This window comes from Triturus cristatus, chromosome 11 (assembly GCF_964204655.1).
Source record: "Triturus cristatus chromosome 11, aTriCri1.1, whole genome shotgun sequence".
In the NCBI taxonomy this organism is placed as follows: Eukaryota; Metazoa; Chordata; class Amphibia; order Caudata; family Salamandridae; genus Triturus; species Triturus cristatus.
Window position 1 is genome coordinate 233,263,695 of NC_140594.1, and position 22,190 is coordinate 233,285,884.

The window sequence follows — 22,190 nt, forward strand, 5'->3', positions numbered from 1 at the left end:
GTTGGGCAGCCTGTATAATCGTCATACCCTGTGCTTTCCTAGTTCGTTTTGCTTGTTTAATTTCTTTCTGTTTGGCTTCCTTACGCCAAAGGCGAAGAGAGTCAAACATTGCCGGCCGGGCTTTTCTTTTGAACAAAACTGTTTCTAAATTATCTAACACATCAGGGTCAAAACTACAGTTTTCTGGCCATTTAAGAACACCATCTTTCTTCGTGTATCGAGTCCATGTCTCGTTAAAGGCAATGGGGCCGATACCATGTTTCGAGTAGAGCTCATATGTGGGAGTTCCAACCGAAGGAATCGGACAAGAGTCCTCAAGTCGGGAGTCCCTATTACAACCAAGACAACAAATTCTTCCAATCTTAGTCAGACCAGGCATTTCACAATGTCTCTGGACTGTTCACAAACTTCAAGGGAGTAAAACTCAGTTTACGCAGCACAAATGCACTTACCCTCGGCTTTAGTCTTTGCAATGACTAAATCTAAGTAACCTAAGGACATCAAACAAAGAACCAAAATTTGTGGGCGCGAACCACGAAAATACTTAACTTAACTAAGGACGTCTTCTTCCACCAACAGAGGCCCGTCTATCGTCTCGCTTTACCATACATCACCAAAGGAATGGGCCAAAGCAGGGCAGCAGTCAGGGCAGCGGTCGCCAGTAGCCGTCAGGAAGGAGTAACCGCGCTGCAAAAGACCTTCGGACCACTTTTGACATACAGGGGTCGCTTAGTGTGGCTCGCGAACCCTACGGAATTTTCTTGCGAGGTTCCTCACGACCTTCGAGCAGAACCAGTACCACTGAAGCCGCCCCACCTTGGGCGCCAATTGAAGAACCAGAACCTTTTGGACTTGGCGGCGCAGGGTACGCCCTCCGTCTTCTGGGTTCACCTGCTTCGTTACACAGAGACACTGGACACTCTGTCAGCGTTAGAAGATTTGATTTATTTAGCTGCATCTAGTACAGTTATCCTAGAAGTACACAAAGTAGGTTCTCAGGAGACTGCCACTTCACTCTGTGGCGCATCAGATTAAATACTATACAATACAGAATTATTAACAAAACACACGCCCCAAGCAAAGAAGAAAAGAGCCAATAGGGTAAGTGGAAAACAAAGCGGAACCAGTAAGAAGGGTTCGAAAACAGAAAGATCTGATGACTCGAAGAGACCTCTCCTCCAACTGTGTTTGTCATCCCACCCCCAAACTAATTTATTAACAGACTACAACTGACTTGCAGGTGGTGAGATACGTTTGTGTGTATTGGAGGACAGGCATGACACAAGAGAATGCTAGCAGGAGACAGTGAAGACCAGTCAATAAGATATGATCGGGAAAGAATGATGTGAGCCTACAGATAGTTGAAACAGGGATTAGGAAAGCCAGACACGGATTAGTATACTCGGCTAGTCCAAACATCAGCTTCACAAACAAGGCCGAGGACGTATTTCGACACCAAGCTACGGGAAAAGCAGAATAGACTTCGTTCGCAGTGCTGCCTGAGTGATGGCAACACAAAATGGCGGCGCGTTACAAAATGGCGGGTCGATTCGATCGTGATCGAAAATCGAAGTTCCTCACATTTTCATTTCTTTTTTATCCCTCACACATTTATAAAACATCTCTTCTAAAGAAACACTCCCCAACCACTTCTATTTCATAAGAACAGACAATAATTAATACGTTTACTACCATATATTTTAGTATATCTACCTTTTTATTATTCACTAGTCACAAACTACTAAAACTATTAACTATACCCAAATGCAAACCAGAAACCATGTTCATATTATATCTCAACCTATATTCAAATGATCAAACTATGCGTACATATAAAAGGAACGTATCACTTTTATTATCTCATCTTTTCTCCATGTAATCTCCAAACACTGTAGACGGCCTCACAGTACAACAACCTACCTAGACTTATATTCAAATCTACCTCTCACTATCAAAAATGAGACCACAACCGGTCCACATAACATTTCTGGGTTTGGTTTTATTGCTTTTAACTTAATAGCACATACATCTCCTGAAGAACCAGAACCTTTTGGGCCTGGCGGTGCAGGGTACGCCTTAATCTCCTGGGTTCCTCCTGCTCAGCTACACAGAGACACGGGACACTCTGTTAGGCGTTAGAAGATCAGATTTATTAGCTGCAGCTAGTACACTTGTCCCAGAAGTACACAAGGTAGGTTCTCAGGAGACTGCCACTTCACTCTGTGGCGCACAAACTTTTATACCATATAGATACTATATACTTTAACCAAGTATACTCCCAGCAAATACAAGAAAGAGCCAATAAGGAAAGTTGAAAAACAGGACAGAACCAATAGGAGAGATTTGAAAACAAAAGTGTCAGATGACTCGATGAAACCTCTCCTCCAACTGTGTTTGTCACCCCTCCCTCAAACTAATTTATTAACGGATTTGTAACAAACTTGCAGGTGGCGAGATACGTTTGTGTGTGTTGGAGTATAGCTGTGAAACGAGAGAATGCTAGCAGAGGACAGTGAATGCCAGACGATAAGATAAAGTCAGGAAAAAATAGTGTGAGCCAACAGATAGTTGAGACGGGGATTAGAAAAAACAGACAGGGATTAGTGTACTCGGCTAAACCTAACACCAGCTTTGCAAATAGAGGCAGAAAGACCATTTTAACACGAAGCTGCAGAAAAAGCAGAATAGACTTTGCTCGCCGTGCTGCCTGAGTGATGGCAACACAAAATGGCGGCGGAGCACAAGATGGCGGGTCGATTCGATCACGATCGAAAATCGAAGTTCCTCACTCCTACCCCCGCCTTCCCCACTACTTTCACAAAAATTATAATTATAATTTGCAAACGTGGGACATTTTGTTTATCTCGCCTGAATACATTAACAAACAGTACCTCATTTTCAAAACCATGGGCTTGGCGGCGCAGGGTACGCCTTAATCTCCTGGGTTCCTCCTGCTCAGCTACACAGAGACACGGGACACTCTGTTAGGCGTTAGAAGATCAGATTTATTAGCTGCAGCTAGTACAGTTGTCCCAGAAGTACACAAGGTAGGTTCTCAGGAGACTGCCACTTCACTCTGTGGCGCACAAACATTTATACCATATAGATACTATATACATTAACCAAGTATACTCCCAGCAAATACAAGAAAGAGCCAATAAGGAAAGTTGAAAAACTGGACAGAACCAATAGGAGAGATTTGAAAACAAAAGTGTCAGATGACTCCAAGAAACCTCCCCTCCAACTGTGTTTTTCACCCCTCCCTCAAACTAATTTATTAACGGATTTGTAACAAACTTGCAGGTGGCGAGATACGTTTGTGTGTGTTGGAGGATAGTTGTGAAACGAGAGAATGCTAGCAGAGGACAGTGAAGGCCAGACGATAAGATAAAGTCAGGAAAGAATAGTGTGAACCAACAGATGGTTGAGACGGGGATTAGAGAAACCAGACAGGGATTAGTGTACTCGGCTAAACCTAACACCAGCTTCGCAAATAGAGGCAAGACCATTTTAACACGAAGCTGCAGAAAAAGCAGAATAGACTTTGCTCGCCGTGCTGCCTGAGGGGGAACAACATTTACAACATGGTTATTACACCGCGATGCGGTTACATCGCAATCGTTACAACGAACGCGATGTAACCACGCTATGCCATTACAACGCAAGTCTTTACATCGACTTGCGCTAGATGGCGTGCTAACATTAAAAATAGTGTAGTTTACTATCCCAACACCTTCCCTACTGTTAAGTGGACTGGAGTTGGAATAGTAAATTACACTTTTCTAATGTTAGCACGCCATCTAGTGCAAGTCGATGTAAAGACTTGCGTTGTAATGGGATAGCGTGGTAACATCGCAGTCGTTGTAACAGCCGCAATGTAACAGCATGCGATGTAACAGCACGCGTTGTTACATGATACATCCTGCCTGAGTGATGGCAACACAAAATGGCGGCGGAGCACAAGATGGCGGGTCGATTCGATCACGATCGAAAATCGAAGTTCCTCAGACCCTCCTTTTGCCAGAACTCAGGCAAGGTAGACTCATGTTAATCTGAGTCGATGTCGATAGCCATGAGGTCATCGAGCTGATGCTGTAACATCATTCTTATGTTTTCTGTTCTTGGCGATTTGGGCGTAGGGATGCACATAGTAGCACATAGGTCACAGATGGCGGGACCACAGTGCATACAAAGGCAACAGGAGAAAATAATGGTCAAAATTATTCCGAAAAATGTCAATGCTTTCCAACCTCATTTGGACAGTAGTCCCCAAAACCACTCCGAAAAGGACCAATCTCCTTCGTCCTGGTGAATCGACTCAGAGATTATATGCAACTTGGAGATAGCTTGGTATACTGTCGGAGCTTTCTTAGGTATGAAAATACAGCAACTTGACCCGATCAATTTGCATACTCCACCACGATCTGCGAGAACAAAGTCTAAGGCAACCCGATTTTGTAAAGTCATAAGACGGTCCGCCTGTAGTTCTGCAGTGATATTACTTAAGGCTCCTACAGTGATGTCTATTGTGGTCTCTACGACACGGACCAGTTGCCTTATATTTCTGCTGTTGGCCATTGGACCCCAAAAAGGAAGAAATCCTTTGAGCAAATCTCCTCCCTCTTGTCCTGCTGTGTCTTTCGAATCAATAATCCCTCTGCCATATCTGTTTCTATGATAGTTTGCAGAAGCGGTGTATGTAGGGGGAAGAAGGAAAGCTGTATAACAGGTGCCAGAAAAACCCGTGGGTAACCATGTGTAAGCTCTATTATAGCAAATGAAATAGGTGCCTTGAGACGGCACTAGAGGAGGCGAGTTCTGAGAGGAATAAATGTATGTGTGGGAACAGTTATTTCTTTGTATGGTGTCAGAAGAGCGATCATTAATTTGCAGACAGAAATTTCCCTGATGAGGAATCGTCCAAATGGGCGGAGATTTTCTTTGTTTGATTTTATCACTAAGACTAGAGACATAATGGGTGACGTTCCAGTTTGTATACGCTTTCCTTTCATCAATGGAAATCTTACTATTTTCCATGATTTTAGCCATAGCTACCATTCCCTTAATTAATGAGCTATGACTAAAATCTGGACCACCAATATATGAACTAATGGAGCGTTTGAATTTACTTTGGTAGGCATTGGAGAAAATGACAAAATAAGCCCAAGCGGAACCCTCATAAGAGAACGGGAGAACCAAATATGGCATTCCTTTCTCTGTGGTATGTGGCATAAGTCCACACACCCAACAGTCAGTCGTATTGACCACTAACTGGTGTTGATGCAACAACTGGACAAAGGAATTGTTGTAATATTCATTTCTTCTAATGAGTTCATGTTGAGGAAGGGTATGAAAGAGATGTGGAGAGACAGTAGAAGAAGATGAAGAGGAAGAAGGAGAGACAACTTTTTGCTGCAGAGCATAAGCAATCCAACTTATAAACGCCAAAACAACACACAATAATATAATAACACATAAGGTTATATTAAAACGACTGTACATTGATTTACAGGATTCTTTCTTCATTTCATCCTTTTTCTCTCTTTTGTCTGGTGAAGTTTCCATCTTTCTAATGGATGCACACGGCAATCTTCCTCGATCACTCAATTATGATTATCTGCCGTCCTATGACACTGCAAGTCCTGCAGGCCGATGGCCACTACTCAGGTCACAATTAAGACTCCTACCGTGACCCTGCAAACGGGACAGAATACTACACAAGAGAGGAAAAAAAATCTTAAGTGTTCTTTTGTCTAGGTCTCAGGTTGTATCGTTCCTTTCCAGGAGCGTTCTGATTTTGAAACAATGTTCGTGGATTGGTTGTATCTAATCGACGATGCGATGGTATTACTTCCTGTAAAATATCGTCGTCCTCTTTCTCAGACAGTGTCCCATTCAGGCGTGCATCACTAAAGGGTACGAATCGTGGAACCTTCTCGCTCTCAGAGTCACCAATGCCCCTACGCACCCATTGATCGTAAGGTAAGGGCAAAGGCACTTTCTTGCAATGCACGCCGTGAATCCAATTTTTCTTTCCTTCGACTTTAACTGCTGTTCTCGTGGTGAGTAAGACCATTCGGGGCTCCCTCCATCTGGGCTCCAAATTTCTTGTTCTGTGGAAGTTTTTGGTGCAGACCCAGTCACCTGGTCGAATGGAATAACCTGGGTCTGTGGAAACCTCTGGTAAAGCACTCTGAACCTGTTGATGGAGAACACGCAATTTAGTCGTGAGATCATGCAAGTAATCAATCAACATTGGATATGGCAAGTCTGAGTATTTCTTAAGGCGAGGGACTCCCCATACATTAGCCAGGCGTCCAAAAACCACTTCGTAAGGGCTAAGTCCCAAACAAGAGTGTACTGCAGTTCTGGTGGATAGTAGAGCTAATGGTAAAGCATCGGGCCAATTGAGTCCTGTACTAGCCTGAATCTTTGCTAATTTTAACTTCAATGTACCGTTGTAGCATTCTACTAAACTCGCTGATTGTGGATGACTTGCCGCATGAAACTTTTGTTTGATACCCAGACCCGCACAAACTTTCTGCATGACTTGGACAACAAATTCGCTCCCATTGTCACTCCAGACAATGCGCGACAAACCAAATCTGGGGAAAAATTCTTTCAATAGAATTTTAGCTGTGGATAAGGCTGTGTTGTCTTTTAGAGGGTATGCTTCTATCCATCTTGAAAAGGCGCATACTACCACCAGAACATATTTGAGGTTATTGCATCGCTCCATATGAATATAATCGATCTGCAACACCTCAAATGGATATGTTGGAGGAGCAAAATGACCTGTTGGAGTTGGGGTTCCCTTTCCCGGATTGTACATCAAACAAACAATACAATGTTTCACTATATTGTCCGCACATTTTGGGATTTGTTCATTTAGCCACACTGGAGCTAGAATTTTGTATATACCTTTTGCACTTAAGTGGGCTGGACCATGTGCCATAGTGACCACTGGAAGCACATAGGCATCTGGTAACAGCCAACGTTGGTGTTCAGATAATTCCACCCAACAACCCATCTCATCTACAATTCCTGTACTTTCTCTCCACTTGCTCAACTCTTTCTCTGAAGCCTCGTTCTGAATCGCTCGTACACTTTCCACTGTATCCTCATACATTTCTCTTTCTCTAACCCAATTTGCAGGACCCGCCACATACATTCAACTTGTTGCATCTCTCGCTGTCTTTTTCGCTACTTCGTATGCAAATGCATTTCCTCGACCAACGTCATCCATAATCTTTTTGTGTGCACTACACTTTACAATCGCTATTTGGGTAGGTAAGGCAAGTGATTCAAGGAGATCAGTCACTAACTGACCATGTTGTATTTTTGTACCATGTGAAGTGAGAAATCCCCTTTCCTTCCAAAGACGCCCAAAGCTGAACGCTACACCAAAAGCATACTGGCTGTCGGTGTACACGCTTACTCTCTTTCCTTTTGACAACACGCATGCTCTTGTTAAAGCTATCAATTCTGCTGCTTGAGCTGAATTATGCCTAATACGTGCTGTTTCCACAACTGTATGCAAAGTAGTTACAGCATAGGCTGAAACTGTATCCCCATTAGGCATTTTAAAACAAGAACCATCTACCCATAGAGTTCCACCCGGATTCTCTAGCGGTGTGTCTTTCAAATCAATTCTTCCTTTTGTCTCTTCTTCAGTACGAAAGAAACAATCATGTTGCTCCTCAACACTTTTCTCATCTGGAAGGGGCAACAGAGTGGCTGGATTTAGGGTATTACATCGTTTGATGTGTACGTGACTAGCCAACAGTGTCAGCTCGTATCCAGTTAGACGAGCGCTCGTAAGAGGCTGCATTTTCGTTCTATTTAGTAAGGTATCCACTGCATGTGGTACCATGACAATGAGAGTGTTATCCAGCACTATTCCAGCAGACTGTCGAATAGAAATTGCTGCTGATGCTGTCGCTTTGAGGCAACTGGGCAATGCTTTAGCTACTGGGTCTAACGTAGCTGAGAAATAGGCACATGGCCGCTGTTTGTCTCCAAATCGCTGTGTTAAAACTGACAGCGCACAACCTTCCCTTTCGTGAACATAGAGCGTAAAAGGCTTACTGTAATCAGGGGTACCCAATACAGGAGCGGAACATTGAGCAGTACATAAATCGGAAAAACTCTTTTGGCACTCATCAGTCCATGGAAGGGGATGAGGCGTATCTTTCAAAGTGAGGGCCAACAGAGGTTTGGCTTTCAGAGAGAAGTTAGGGATCCATTGCCTACAATAAGAGGTGATCCCCAGAAAGGCACGTACCTCCCTTTGTGTGGATGGCACAGACATTTGCGTAATCGCCTGAATTCGTTCTGGCGTTAATCGTCGTCCCTCCTTTGATAGGAGATGACCCAAGTAGGTAACCTCTCTACGAACGTATTGTAGTTTGGAGGGTGAAACCTTATGATTCAGATCAAATAAATGGCGTAACAATGCAACAGTGGCATTTTTGCAGATCTCTTCTGAATCAGCAGCTATTAACAAGTCATCCATATACTGGATAAGAGCAGCGCCAGACGGCAAATGAAAAGTATCAAGATGACTTTTTAAAGCTTGGCTGTAAATAGAGGGACTTTCACAATAGCCCTGAGGTGCGCGCTTAAACCGGAAGCTTCGGCCTCCAAGAGAGAAGCCAAAAATGTCCCTACTCTCTTCTGCAATAGGAATACTAAAGAAGGCATTCTTTAGATCGATAACAGAAAACCAGGTCGCTGTAGAAGGTATCATTGTCAACAAAGCAGTGATATCTGATACTACGGGAAACTGTGGTACAACAATTTTGTTTACCTCCCGGAGATCAATCACAAAACGATATACAGGTGGTTGAGAAGGATCAGTGCGTTTAAGAACAGGAAGAATAGGACTATTGCATGTGTTACCTCTCGTTTCCTCAACCACACCCTTCTGAATCAAGTCATGAATGATTTCCAAAAGCGCTTTTTCACCTTCAGTGGAAATCTTATACTGCGGAATGCGTGGCAATTCAGCATTAGGCTTGAGAGTGACAACATAAGGTGGAATCTCAAGACAATCCACATCGTTCGGACCCGTGGCCCAAAGTGTTGCTGGAAGAGAAAGCAATTCAGGTGGAAACTGATCTTTGGATAAATACATTGGAGAAGTCAGTTTCTGTCCTAAAGTAAGATGTACACCAGAAGGAGAACAATATATCGTAACATGCATTCTTTTCAATAGATCTAAGCCCAACAGATTCTCACCGCAACCATTCGTCAAGAGAAGTGGAGCTTCCAAGTCATAAGGGCCAATTGAAATAGGCAAAGGACAAGAAACTGGGTTACGAACAGGGGCACCAGAAAATCCTACAGAAAAATTTGTTAAGCCAGATAAAAGGTGCCCCAGGGAGTTTGGAATGAATGATAGAACTTCTCATCGTCCCAGTATCTAGAAGAAATGGCTCTGAAACACCCATTGTAGTGACGTTAACATAAGGTCCATTCTGATCTACTGGAATCGACATAACTCCCTTACTTTGTCCATGGCTGTCCTAGTTAGCATGAAGATTTTCATTTCTATTTTCAATATAATGATCTTCATTATAATATTGCGTAGACCTAACATTTTGCTGATCAAAATAGTCCACGGAATTGGGAGAAGGAAGGGCACGCTGTTCTTGAGTCAACACACCTCGACCTCTACCTCTGTTTGCTGACTGAAGGCCAGCACGACCTCGTGGAGCAGATAATGCTCCATTGCGCAGTAATAAAACCGGACAACTATTCTTAAAATGACCTTCCTCTCTACAATAGGCACATTGATTAGGTCCTAACAAAGGTCGCGGAATGTATGATTCAGGTTTTTGATACAACCTCTGAAACTGCGGAGGTTGTTGAAACTGAGGCTGAACATAACGAGGAGGATAAGCTTGTTGCAAGAGAACCTTCGTTTTTAATTCTTTCGTCTTTTTCTCTTGCTTTTCCTTCTCTTCTTTATCTCTATTCTCATAATATTGTGCAGTAGCCAATATCTGGGCAGAAGAAGAAACAGCCCATGAACTTTCAGAATCTTTTAATTTGTGTGACTGCTCGGGAAGCAAATTAAACACGAATTTGTCCACACATAATCGCTGTCCACCCTCTGTAGCCATCTCCTGACCACTGTGATCGATAAATGTCTCCTCAAAACGAGAAAAGAAATCAGAGACACTCTCGTCTTTCTTTTGTTTACATGCTGCTAATTTATCCCAGTTAACTCTCAATGCAGGCATCATAGTTTTCATTAATGTAATAATCCTACCAGGTAGTTCCAAAATCAAAGCTTCAGGCTTTGCACCACCCACTTGATCTCTATCTGTGGTAGTTATAACATCCCAAGTAGCACCTAATTCTTGTGCAAGATCCTCCTTACGAATCTTAGCCCATATTGTCTGTGGGACCACATTTCCCATCAACATGTCGATATCAGCTAAATTCATGATGCAAGCATCTACTGTCTGCGATAATTCTTTGTAATAACCTGCAGGGTTCTTACGGGGATCTGGTAAAGTCTGCTTAAGGGCCAAGACTTCAGATCGTTTCCATGGAACATGTACCCATATACGTTGAAAATGAGCAGGAACAGCTGCATTAGCACCTACTGCTGCAACCGCTTCCTTCCATACTGGAACCTCTCTCATGGGATAGCTCATGGGATAGCTTTTCTGTGTTGGTCTAACCGACGGATCAGAATCAAGAAAAGCCTGAGAGAACAACAAAGACATATAATAAATAAGTGTCCTTACAGCTGTCTCAACCTTGGAATCCACAACAAGTCCTTTCTCAAAATCAGTCTGGACATCTAACAGATCTTGTGGGATCGGGCTCAAATCCATATCTTCCCATTCTTTAATGAGAGTATCGCACATTACATTAAAAACATATCTTTGCGTAGGCGCATTCCATTGTGAGAAAGTAGGCATAATATCGGACACACTGTATTGAGGATCCTTCTTGATCCATTTACGTGCGAGAGAATCTAGCCTTTCTCGTTCTTCAAAATCTGGGAACTGACTACGAGACTGTCTTCGAGCAAAAGCCGGAGACACACTTAGAGCTCCAAAGAAAGGAGATAGAATACCAGTGACAGTGTCTGTGAGACGTTTACGCACAGACGGAGAATTAGACATAAGAATTGGAGACAAAGTATTAGGAGAACTGACAGGAGAAGAAACGATAATTGCAGGAGGAGCAGAAGGCGAAGGAGATCTAAGATCAGGAGATGAGGGTAAAGAAGTTGAAGTTAATGGTAAAACTGGCGGAGGCGGTAATACTGGAGGAGGCAAATGCGGAAGAGCCGGAACAGACGGAGGTACCGCTGGCGGCTGAACAGACTGTAACAATTGGGGTGCATTAGTACTTTGTGCATAGGGCGGAGGCAACCTCAATAAATGGGACATTAGGGGATCTTCTTCTATATCTTTCTTGTTTTCAGAAGGGGAAACAGGCAACACTGGATAGCATTTATCTATTGCCATTCGATGCTGTCTTTCTGAAATTTCAGTCGCATTATTAATTTCATCATCTTTGAATTGTTGAGCAGCCTGTATAATCGTCATACCCTGTGCTCTCCTATCTCGTTTTGCTTGCTTAATTTCTTTCTGTTTGGCTTCCTTACGCCAAAGGCGGAAAGAGTCAAACATTGCCGGCCGGGCTTTTCTTTTGAATAGGACTGTTTCCAAATTATCTAGCACATTAGATTCGAAACTACCATTGTCTGGCCATTTTAAAATACCATCTTTCTTCGTGTATCGGGTCCATGTCTCGTTAAAGGCAATGGGGCCAATACCATGTTTCGAATAGAGCTCATATGTGGGAGTTCCAACTGATGGAATCGGACAAGAGTCCTCAAGTCGGGAATCCCTATTACAACCAAAGCAACCAAAATTTCCAAACTTAGTCAGACCAGGCATCTCGCGATTTTACCTGACTGTTCACAAACTTCAAGGGAGTAAAACTCAGTTTACGCAGCACAAATGCACTTACCCTCGGTTTCGATTATTGCAATAGTCGAAGACTAAGGACTACAAATACTGAGAAAACAAAGGACAAAAATTGTGGGTGCGACGTTTTCTTACATCAACAGAGGCCCGTCTATTGTCTCGCCTTACCATACATCATCAAAGAAAGTGCCAAGGCAGGGCAGCAGTCAGGGCAGCGGTCATTAATAGCCGTCAGGAAGGAGTAACCGCGCTGCAAAAGACCTTCGGACCACTTTCGACATACAGGGGTCGCTTGAGGTGGCTCGCGAACCCTCCGGAATTTTCTTGCGGGGTTCCTCACGACCTTCAGGCAGAACCGGTACCACTGAAGCCGCCCCACGTTGGGCGCCAGTTAAAGAACCAGAACCTTTTGGGCTTGGCGGCGCAGGGTACGCCTTAATCTCCTGGGTTCCTCCTGCTCAGCTACACAGAGACACGGGACACTCTGTTAGGCGTTAGAAGATCAGATTTATTAGCTGCAGCTAGTACACTTGTCCCAGAAGTACACAAGGTAGGTTCTCAGGAGACTGCCACTTCACTCTGTGGCGCACAAACTTTTATACCATATAGATACTATATACTTTAACCAAGTATACTCCCAGCAAATACAAGAAAGAGCCAATAAGGAAAGTTGAAAAACAGGACAGAACCAATAGGAGAGATTTGAAAACAAAAGTGTCAGATGACTCGATGAAACCTCTCTTCCAACTGTGTTTGTCACCCCTCCCTCAAACTAATTTATTAACGGATTTGTAACAAACTTGCAGGTGGCGAGATACGTTTGTGTGTGTTGGAGTATAGCTGTGAAACGAGAGAATGCTAGCAGAGGACAGTGAATGCCAGACGATAAGATAAAGTCAGGAAAAAATAGTGTGAGCCAACAGATAGTTGAGACGGGGATTAGAAAAAACAGACAGGGATTAGTGTACTCGGCTAAACCTAACACCAGCTTTGCAAATAGAGGCAGAAAGACCATTTTAACACGAAGCTGCAGAAAAAGCAGAATAGACTTTGCTCGCCGTGCTGCCTGAGTGATGGCAACACAAAATGGCGGCGGAGCACAAGATGGCGGGTCGATTCGATCACGATCGAAAATCGAAGTTCCTCACTCCTACCCCCGCCTTCCCCACTACTTTCACAAAAATTATAATTTGCAAACGTGGGACATTTTGTTTATCTCGCCTGAATACATTAACAAACAGTATCTCATTTTCAAAACCATACAGTCCTTTAAAGATGACAAACTACATTTCTTCTTTGTGAAAAATTCCTGAACATATATAAAGTAATTATATCACAACAGGTCAAACTTTATGCATATTTTATAACCAATATGAAACACCGCACTTTACTAACAGGATAATATTTTTAAATAAAAAATACTTTCAAACTTAAAAATATCACCTCAAAAACTTAATCACTACTACAGAACACATAACACACCTTGTTCATTTCTACCTCACCTTTGTAGTTGGTATGCAAATTTCAAATGTCACACATGCATGCAATTCTTTCTTTCTCACACAGCACATGTAATGCACCGCTTTCATCAAGAATGAAACCAGTAATGGCACAATTTCTCTGTCGCTCCACATATAAATACATGTAAACAACAAATCAGAATTCTTAATTCCTTCATGGACATTCCAAAACTTATCTCCATTGGTTATTTTTTAATTCCGCATCTGAAAAGCTACTTAATATTCCGTGCCAAACACACGTCAGAAGTTCAACCTATTTTATCACCACACTTTCTGGAACATTCTATGACATCTACAGGTTAAAAGTTCATGATTTTTTTAAACGTAACCTTTTCTTTTTCAGCATATTCTCGAACATTTAACACCACCTGCGGGTTAAAAGTACACCATTGTTTTAAGTTACAAATGTACCTTCCAAATGCAAATAGCACACCTGCTTGAGCTTTGCACATTTCATCCTATCATATGTACTCCACGTTTAGACTGCTCTTTATTAACCAATGACAAACATGTTTTTTCACGCAACTAATATGCACCCTAGTTTTTAGTACCCAATGCTTCTTATCTTCCAATCAATTATCGTTTTCTGTGAAGTTTGCACTTTACAAATACTGTATTCATTTACCTTCGCACTCCCTGTATAACACCACCTAAGCACCATATGCAAATTATCGTGTTCCAAACAAAACTTCCTCCTACTACGTATAAAATATTAATGACACTACTTAGACAAGTGTGACACAGCGGCCAGGGCACATGACTTGACACCATAAGACACACAGTTTAGGCTCACGCTTTCATCCCCGACTCCTGCACCAGCTCACCTTGGCAGCATCAGACTCTACACATTACCTCACTTAATTTCCGTACGAAGCACTTTCAGACCGGTAGCTATGAGTAGTTTGCTTCGCATCCCCTCTATAGCACACCCTAAACACCCCAAAAAGGTTACAGTGCTCCTACCGTCATCTTCCCTACTTTTTTCCCCCTTTTTTCCCCTTACTCGCTTCAAATGAATCACAAAATGGCGGCCAACGCTTCCTTTTTGCAACCGCTTGCAGCGCTCCCAACCAATAAGCAGCAAGCTTGTGCTCAAAACGCCTCAAAAAATCAGATGGCAGAATTCCCAAATATCGATATCTGTAAATTGCGATACTTCTCAAGAACTACTGAACGGATTTACACCAAATAAACAAAAGTGTGCTTTCTAGACCAAGACCCTTCTCCCTGCCACATTTGGGGTAATTTCGTTCACCCGTTCGACCAGTAGCCTTGTCTAAAGTTTCCTATGGAAATTAACATGGAGAAAACACGTTTTGGTACACCCCCTTTTTTCTAGGCCCCCCTTGACGAATCACCCTCACATAGGAGCTGATATTAGTTTGGAAAATTTCATGAAGATTCATCAAACGACGCCAAAGTTATAAGCAAAACAAAAAATGCTCTTCCTATGGAAACTTGATCCTAACTATAACTACCTACTCGGGACCGCCAGTAGGTAATACTGTGTCGTAATACATTATAATTATGAACGTTGAAAATCTGGAAATAAGGGTACTATCTCTCCTATATTTACGCATTGATGCAAGGTATTATTGTTATGAAATTTGTTCGTTAAGCATACAAATGTTTACACAAAACCTACGGAGGATACCTCTTCTATGTCTATAATCATGTGCAAACTACCAAACCAATCACTGAACACAATGTTACTTTAAAAATGCACTAGCCGTAAAAAAACGTCACCATGTGAGCAAGACTCGAAGGAGTTGAAACGCGTTATGGCGGCATCGAAATAAACACGTAATTTGGCACCAAGTCTGTGGTCCGTGTCCGTGTGTTGCTGTGAAAAGCTGAGACGCTGCGGATTCGCTGATATATATATATATATATATATATATATATATACATATATATATATATATTATCTACTGGCGGTCGCCAGTAGATAGTTATAGTTAGGACCGTGTTTCCATAGGAAATCCGCAACATTCTATTTGGAATAACTTTGGCGCCGGTTGACGAATCCTCGCGAAATTTTCAAAATAGGTGGGGCGCTCCACTCCGCTCCTACCCTGAAAGTCTTGGGGGGATTCGTCAAGCGGGGGCTGAGAAAAAAGGGGGGTCCCAAAACGCATTTTCCCCATGCAATTTTCCATAGGGACCTTTAGTCCAAGGTACAGCCCGAACGGCTGAACAGAATTACTTGAAATTTGGCAAAGAGGTAGTCCTCAGGTCAGGGAAGTGCCTTTTGCAGGTCTGGTGTCAATCTGTTCAGTAGTTCCTGAGAAAATCAAAAGTAAAATCATATATATATGTGGGCGGAGCCTAACCACACATCTCATCCTGAGATCTGATTGGCTGTCAGCACTTCATCCAAGAATTGTTGGCAGCCATCTTGGGACCAATATACATGATAGCACCTCATTAAAAAGCATTGCAGTTAATAGAAGGTTTTAAGACTTTAGTTACATTATAAATCATTTGCTGATGGTACCATACTCATTTTAGGAATTGTGGTATGTTCTAAGGTGATTTCACCATGTGAAAAAGCCTTCTGCTGGGATATCATGATTGAGAGAAAAATATTTTCTCATGCTTTTCCCACAGAGGTTTGGAAGGTGATCTATAAGCTAAACTGAGAGCTTATTTTCTGTAAATTCACATTATCTTTCATAGTCATGTGAGAATGAAGTCTGACATTCTCAGTAAAACATGTACATCCAACAAGGGCAGAGACTGTCAGTTGATTCCTTTGTGTTCTACTGCAGCTTCCCAGAGTGTTCCAAAGAACAACTAGAGCGCTAACAGTCCTACTTATGATAAACGTATGGCACACCTGAAGCCATCTTGCTTGGATTAAAGTGGTAACTCTTAAAACATTTAATTTAAAAAGGAACAAAATGAGGGGGTTCATTTTTCCATAAAAAGTATAATTAGTGCTGCAGAAAGAAAAATTAGGGCACATTTTGAGTGACTTCTCAAATCCTCTTCTATTTCATTACAAAATTCTGACATGCAGACTGAAACATGCACTTTCAATACCAGCAGCAGTTTTCCCTGGTGAGCAGTAGCTTTACTACAGTGATCTAATGAGCAAAAAGAGTGGTAACATTCTGAATTTATGGCAAATGTGTGACACATCTGAATGCCTTCTTGATGGAATCAAAGTAAAAAACAGAAAGTTTTTCCTACTGAGGAGACTGCAGTAAATGAGGAAATTAGGAAACTTCATAACAATTAAGTCTCCCAAGATGGCCACCAGAGACAAAAGAGCCCAAATGTAGCCCAAATATCACCCAGATGTAGCCCAAGTATAGCCCAATGACAGAATGTCCCAGAGTGTTCTTAAAAACAACTAGAGCGCTTACTGTCTTCATTATGACAAAAGTATGGCACACCTGAAGCCACCTTGATTGGAATAAACTGGTAACACTTAAAACATTTAATTTAAAAAGGAACACAATGAGGGGGTTCATTTTGCCATAGAAATTATGATTGATGCTGAAGAAAGAAAATGAGGGCACATTTTGAGTGACTTCTCAAATCCTCTTCTATTTCATTAAAAAATTCTGACATGCAGACTGAAACGTGCACTTTTAATACCAGGAGCAGACTTCCATGCTGAACAGTAGTTTTACTACAGTGATCTAATGAGCAACTAGAGTGCTAACATTCAGAATTTATGGCAAATGTGTGACATATCTGAATACCTTCATGATGGAATCAAAGTAAAAAACTGAAAGCATTTCCTACTGAGGAGACTGCAGTACATGAGGAAATTAGGAAACTTCATAACAAATAAATCTCCCAAGATGGCCACCTGAGACAAAAGAGCCCAAATGTAGCCCAAAATCACCCAGATGTAGCCCAAATATAGCCCAATGACAGAAGTGTGCAAAACACTTATTATTTTGTGTTTTTGCAGTGTTATATAGTGCAGACTTGTCAGGTATTGGAGTGCTTTACATGAGCATTGGTTACATCACACAAGAACAAATTCATTTTGGTTGTAGACATGGGGAGACTAAGTGATTTGACCAGAATCACAGAATGTCGAGCTGAAGCAGAAACTCCAACCTGGTTCCCCAGTTGCAAAATCTGCAGTTCTGGAAGTAACACCACATCCTCTCCCCTAAATGCAACATTTAATCAAGTGGTCAACTGGATAAAAAAACATAAAGATAACAAATAATTTAAAAGTGCTTTGTCGCTATTTGAAAACTCAGAAAATATGTCCTTATTTTAGTCTTTTAGAGCACTAACCATAACTTAATAAGACCCTCTCATATATGTAATTTCTAGGAAAATGCTCTAGGTATTACAGTTTTGATCACATCAAGATGACGTCAGGCGTTCCACACTTTTGTAATAAATATAGAATGTTAGCAATCTAGTTGTTCATTAGGATACTGTTGAGAGGCAGAGGCCAGGGGCACGGACTCTGAAAATTGAAGCCAGGTAGGAGGGTGCAAAGGCAACAATTTAACCACACTGAGCAGGCAGGAAGGGCCGTGGCAGCACAACAGACTATGGAGGGCAGTGGAAAGGGGGGCAGGGGCAACAAACCAACAATACATGACTTGCAAGAGAGGCTGTGGCAATGTAATAGACCATTGTGGGCAGAAGGAAGAGGCAATGGTAGTACAACCATACATGCCAACAGACCCGATTCAGCCAGGAAACGTCCACTGTTTTTAAGCTCAAATGGGCTTTATTTGATCTGTCTCCTGTCTACAATCTCCTCTTTTTCAATGTAACTCAAAGGGGAAAATCAATACCCCAGTTTTTTTTCAAAATCTCCCACTTACCAAGTTCAAAATGTTTGCAAGTATGGTACATTGGATAATAGAAGGAAATGGGGTAGGGACATGGACTTGGATAACAGAGGACAGGAGGGACATGGAGAGGTGCACCAAACTGACCCTGCAGGGCAGGCATCAGGGTTTGCAGCAGCACAATACACCACACAGGGCATGCAGGACGGGAGTGCAGCACAACAATCCATAGAAAGCAAGAGGGAGGGGACAGGACCATGCACATGGACAACAGAGAACAGAGGGGCAAGAGGCAATGGTAGCTAGCTGACCATAATGGACAGACAGGAGAGAAAGCTGCAGCATAACAGACCATGAAGGGCAGGAGGGACGGATCAGGGGCATTACAATGGAACAGACAAGCCAGGAGGGAGGGAGAAGGGGTCTGCACATGTAAACAGAGGGCTGGGGGCAAGGGGGCAGGGCAGGAGCAGCAAGAGAGCCATGGAGGTCCGGTAGGATGGGCACTAGAAGCAAGACACACCATGAAGAGCAACAGTGAGACTGTGATGGCATACACACAGACCATGGAGGAAAGGTGGGAGGGGGTCAGGGGCAGCTAACTGACCACACAGGGAAGGTGGGAGGGGCCATGGCAGCACAGAAGACCATGCATGGCAAGTGGGAGGGTTAGTGGCAGCACAATGGCTATGATGGGCAAGAAGGAGGGTGCAGGGGCATGCACAAAGGACGATGGAGGATAGAAGGGAGTGTCAGGACCTGTGCACAGACAAGAAAGTTCAGGGGAAGGGGCCTCACAACAGACCGCATGGGGCAGGCAGGAGGAGCAGTTGCAGCACAACAGACCAGGGAGGGCAGAAGGGTGTGGCAGTACAATGGACCATGTGGGACAGGAGGAAGAGGATAGGGGCATGGCATGTGGACAGGCAGGGTGGAGGTGGCAGGGACAGGTTACAGTCATCTGACAATGCTAGGCAGGTGGGAGGGGAGTGGCAGCTCAACAGAACATTCAGAGTAGATAGGAGTGGCAGGTCCATGGAACATGGTGGGCAAAAAGGATGGAGCAGGGGCATGCATAAAGACATCGGAGGGCAGGGGGAAGGAGAATAGGGGCAGCAAGCTAAGCACAGAGTTTAAGCAGGAGGTCAATGATGGGGCATAGAATCGGGCAATGGAGGGCAGGAGGAGTGGACTGGTACATCATACTAAATTGAGGGCAGTGGCAGCACATCAGACCATGCATGGCAGGAGGGAGGAGGCTAGTCCATGGATTCACACAACAGAGGATAGGGAGGAGGGGGATGGGGCAGCAAGCTAACTGTTCAGAAAAGCCGGGTATTAGGAACTTTATTGTTTTTAAAAACGTGTGTCTGTGCGAACTACTTAAAATATGAACAAGTATGCAGCATAATCTCACTTTTATTCAGGAAGAAGAGGACGTTTGTGACTGTAACTCCGGGCTCACTTGGCAGAAACACCCCCTGACCCTCCACCCCCTATCGCAAAATGTAATGCCCGTGAAAAGGGTAGGTGGACGCAGTGTTATATAGAACATAGTCCTGAGAGCACGATTGAAAATGAAAACTAGATATAGTGTATGGTATAAACTATGCACCAAAAAGTGTGATATAAGATGAACCGGGCGTGAAATATAATATGCAATACATTGTGCGCAATGACAGATTCATTGGAGAGCGCGAGATAGCACAGGCACTAGCGCGTGCTATGCGATATGCGCCTTGGAGTGTAATATGCACAGGGCAGTGTTGTGTAACCTAACTAGTCTCTAAAGTTGTAATATAAAATATGTGCTGGGGAGTGTAACATTGGATATGCAATGTGACAAAGATATGGATCCCAGATTGTAATATGTATGGCATAGCACTGTGCGTTATAACATAGGCATCGAGGAAGGCACGTTAGATGGGGCAATATAACCCGTGCGAAGACAAGTGTGGCATGACATATTCACGGGGTGGTGTTACAGTGCACATGGGCTAGAGAGTGTCATAGCATATGCACTAGCTAGTGGAATACAACACCGAGGTGTGTGGCACTCAGCAGGCAATGGTGGGTGTAACACAGTATTGGGCTCTGCCAGGAGCGTGCTGTGACTCTCAAGTGATGTTTGTCCCCTTCCCAGAGAGTAAAATAAAAAGTATTACACATCCGGCAGTGGATGTGTGTTTTATTAACTGTGAGGGGGGTTTCTTGCATAGTTTTGGTCGAATTTTTGTCGAATCCCCTTTGAATGGCTTGGTGTGCATGTGTATTAAATGTGCCCGTCAATAGCTACCCATGTTTGTATAAATAAACGACAAGGGTGTCTACCGGGATTAGGCACGGTAGGGCATCAGACATGTTAGAGCTTCACTAGTGGTGTAAATACATTCCACGTGGATTCATTTTATGCATAGTCGCCTTTTAATGAATATCACGCAATTGTCATGGTGATAGGTACGTACGGTTTGTCCAGCATGTCCTAGGTGCGTCTATAAATATATATTTTTTTAAAATAATAAAAAACAGTGGCCGGCCCTGGGGATGGGGTCAAAAAAATATAATTAGGAGACAGGCCTTGGGGGATGGGGTCATCAGGGCCAATAAATTAGAATAAGAAGGGGAACCACACAGCCCCCCTTCTTAAAAAATTTAAATAAATAAAAGACTGGCATCGTGCCGGAGGCCACGCCCCCTCCTTGCAGCACTCTGCAAACGCGCCCCCTGGCGAGTTGTAAGTTGGGGAATTAATTCCTCTTCAATACTGAGGGTCCCTGAGGGCCGACTAGCCCAACAGGCATCTCCAGTATGCGCCAGGGAGCTGCGCTGCAGACAGGTGTTCTGAGGCCAAGCCCCTTTTTACACCTCTCTGCAACGCAGCTCTGTGGCGCTTACTGGAGGTACCTAGTGGTCTAGTTTGACCCTAGGGACCCTTAGGATTCAAGGGGACTTAATCTCTCAACTTAGAACAGCCACAGGGCGCGTTTACACAGTGGTGAAGGGAGGGGATGGGGCCTGAGGTGACGTGTGCAAACACGCACTATGGCACGTTTTAAATTGGGGATATAATTTCCCTTCAATACTGAGGGCCCCTGGGGGCTAACTAGCCCACCAAGTGCTTCCAGTAAGCGCCACTGAGCTGCATTGCAGAGAGGTGGTCCAGGCCGTGCCACTTTTTACACCTCTCTGCAACGCAGCTCTGTGGCACTTACTGGAGGTACCTAGTGGGCTAGTTGGACCCTAGGGACCCTCAGGATTCAAATGAACTTAATCTTCCAACTAAAAACGGACACAGGGCGTGTTTACACAGTGGTGAAGGGAGGGGACGGGGCCTGAGTTAACGTGTGCAAAAACGCCCTGTGGCCTGTTTTAAGAGGTAGTTTTAATCCCCCTGCCCTATTATATACTAGGGGCTTACAGAGGAGGTCATGCTAATCACAAGGGGACCCCAACGCATAATGTTCCCTAGTGTATGTAGATGTTTTCACTGTATTATAAGTGTCTTTTAACATAGCACTGGCTCTAGGACTGGTTAGTCAGACTCAGTTACCACCAGTATCCGTCTGAAAAAGTTGAGGGTACAGGATGATTTTGCAACAAGGCTTCTTTCTGCTCTTCTTTTTGTTCTTTCTGCACGTTATCCTTCTTCCTGCACTTTTCTTCGTCTTTGAGGACTTCTGTTGCTTCTTTCTGCACTTCTTTTTCTTCTTTCTGTGCATTTTTTCTTCTTTCTTGACATGTCCTATCTCTGTAGGCATAGTTAGAAATTAGCATTTAAAAAACCTTTGAAATTCACAGAAAAAACCATAGGTTTCAGGCACGTTATAGTTAGGAATTAGCATTTAAAAAACCTCAGAAATTCATTGAAAAAAACCATAGGTTTCAGGGGTGTTATAGTTAGCTGGACTTTTCACTTGTACAAAACCATTGAAATT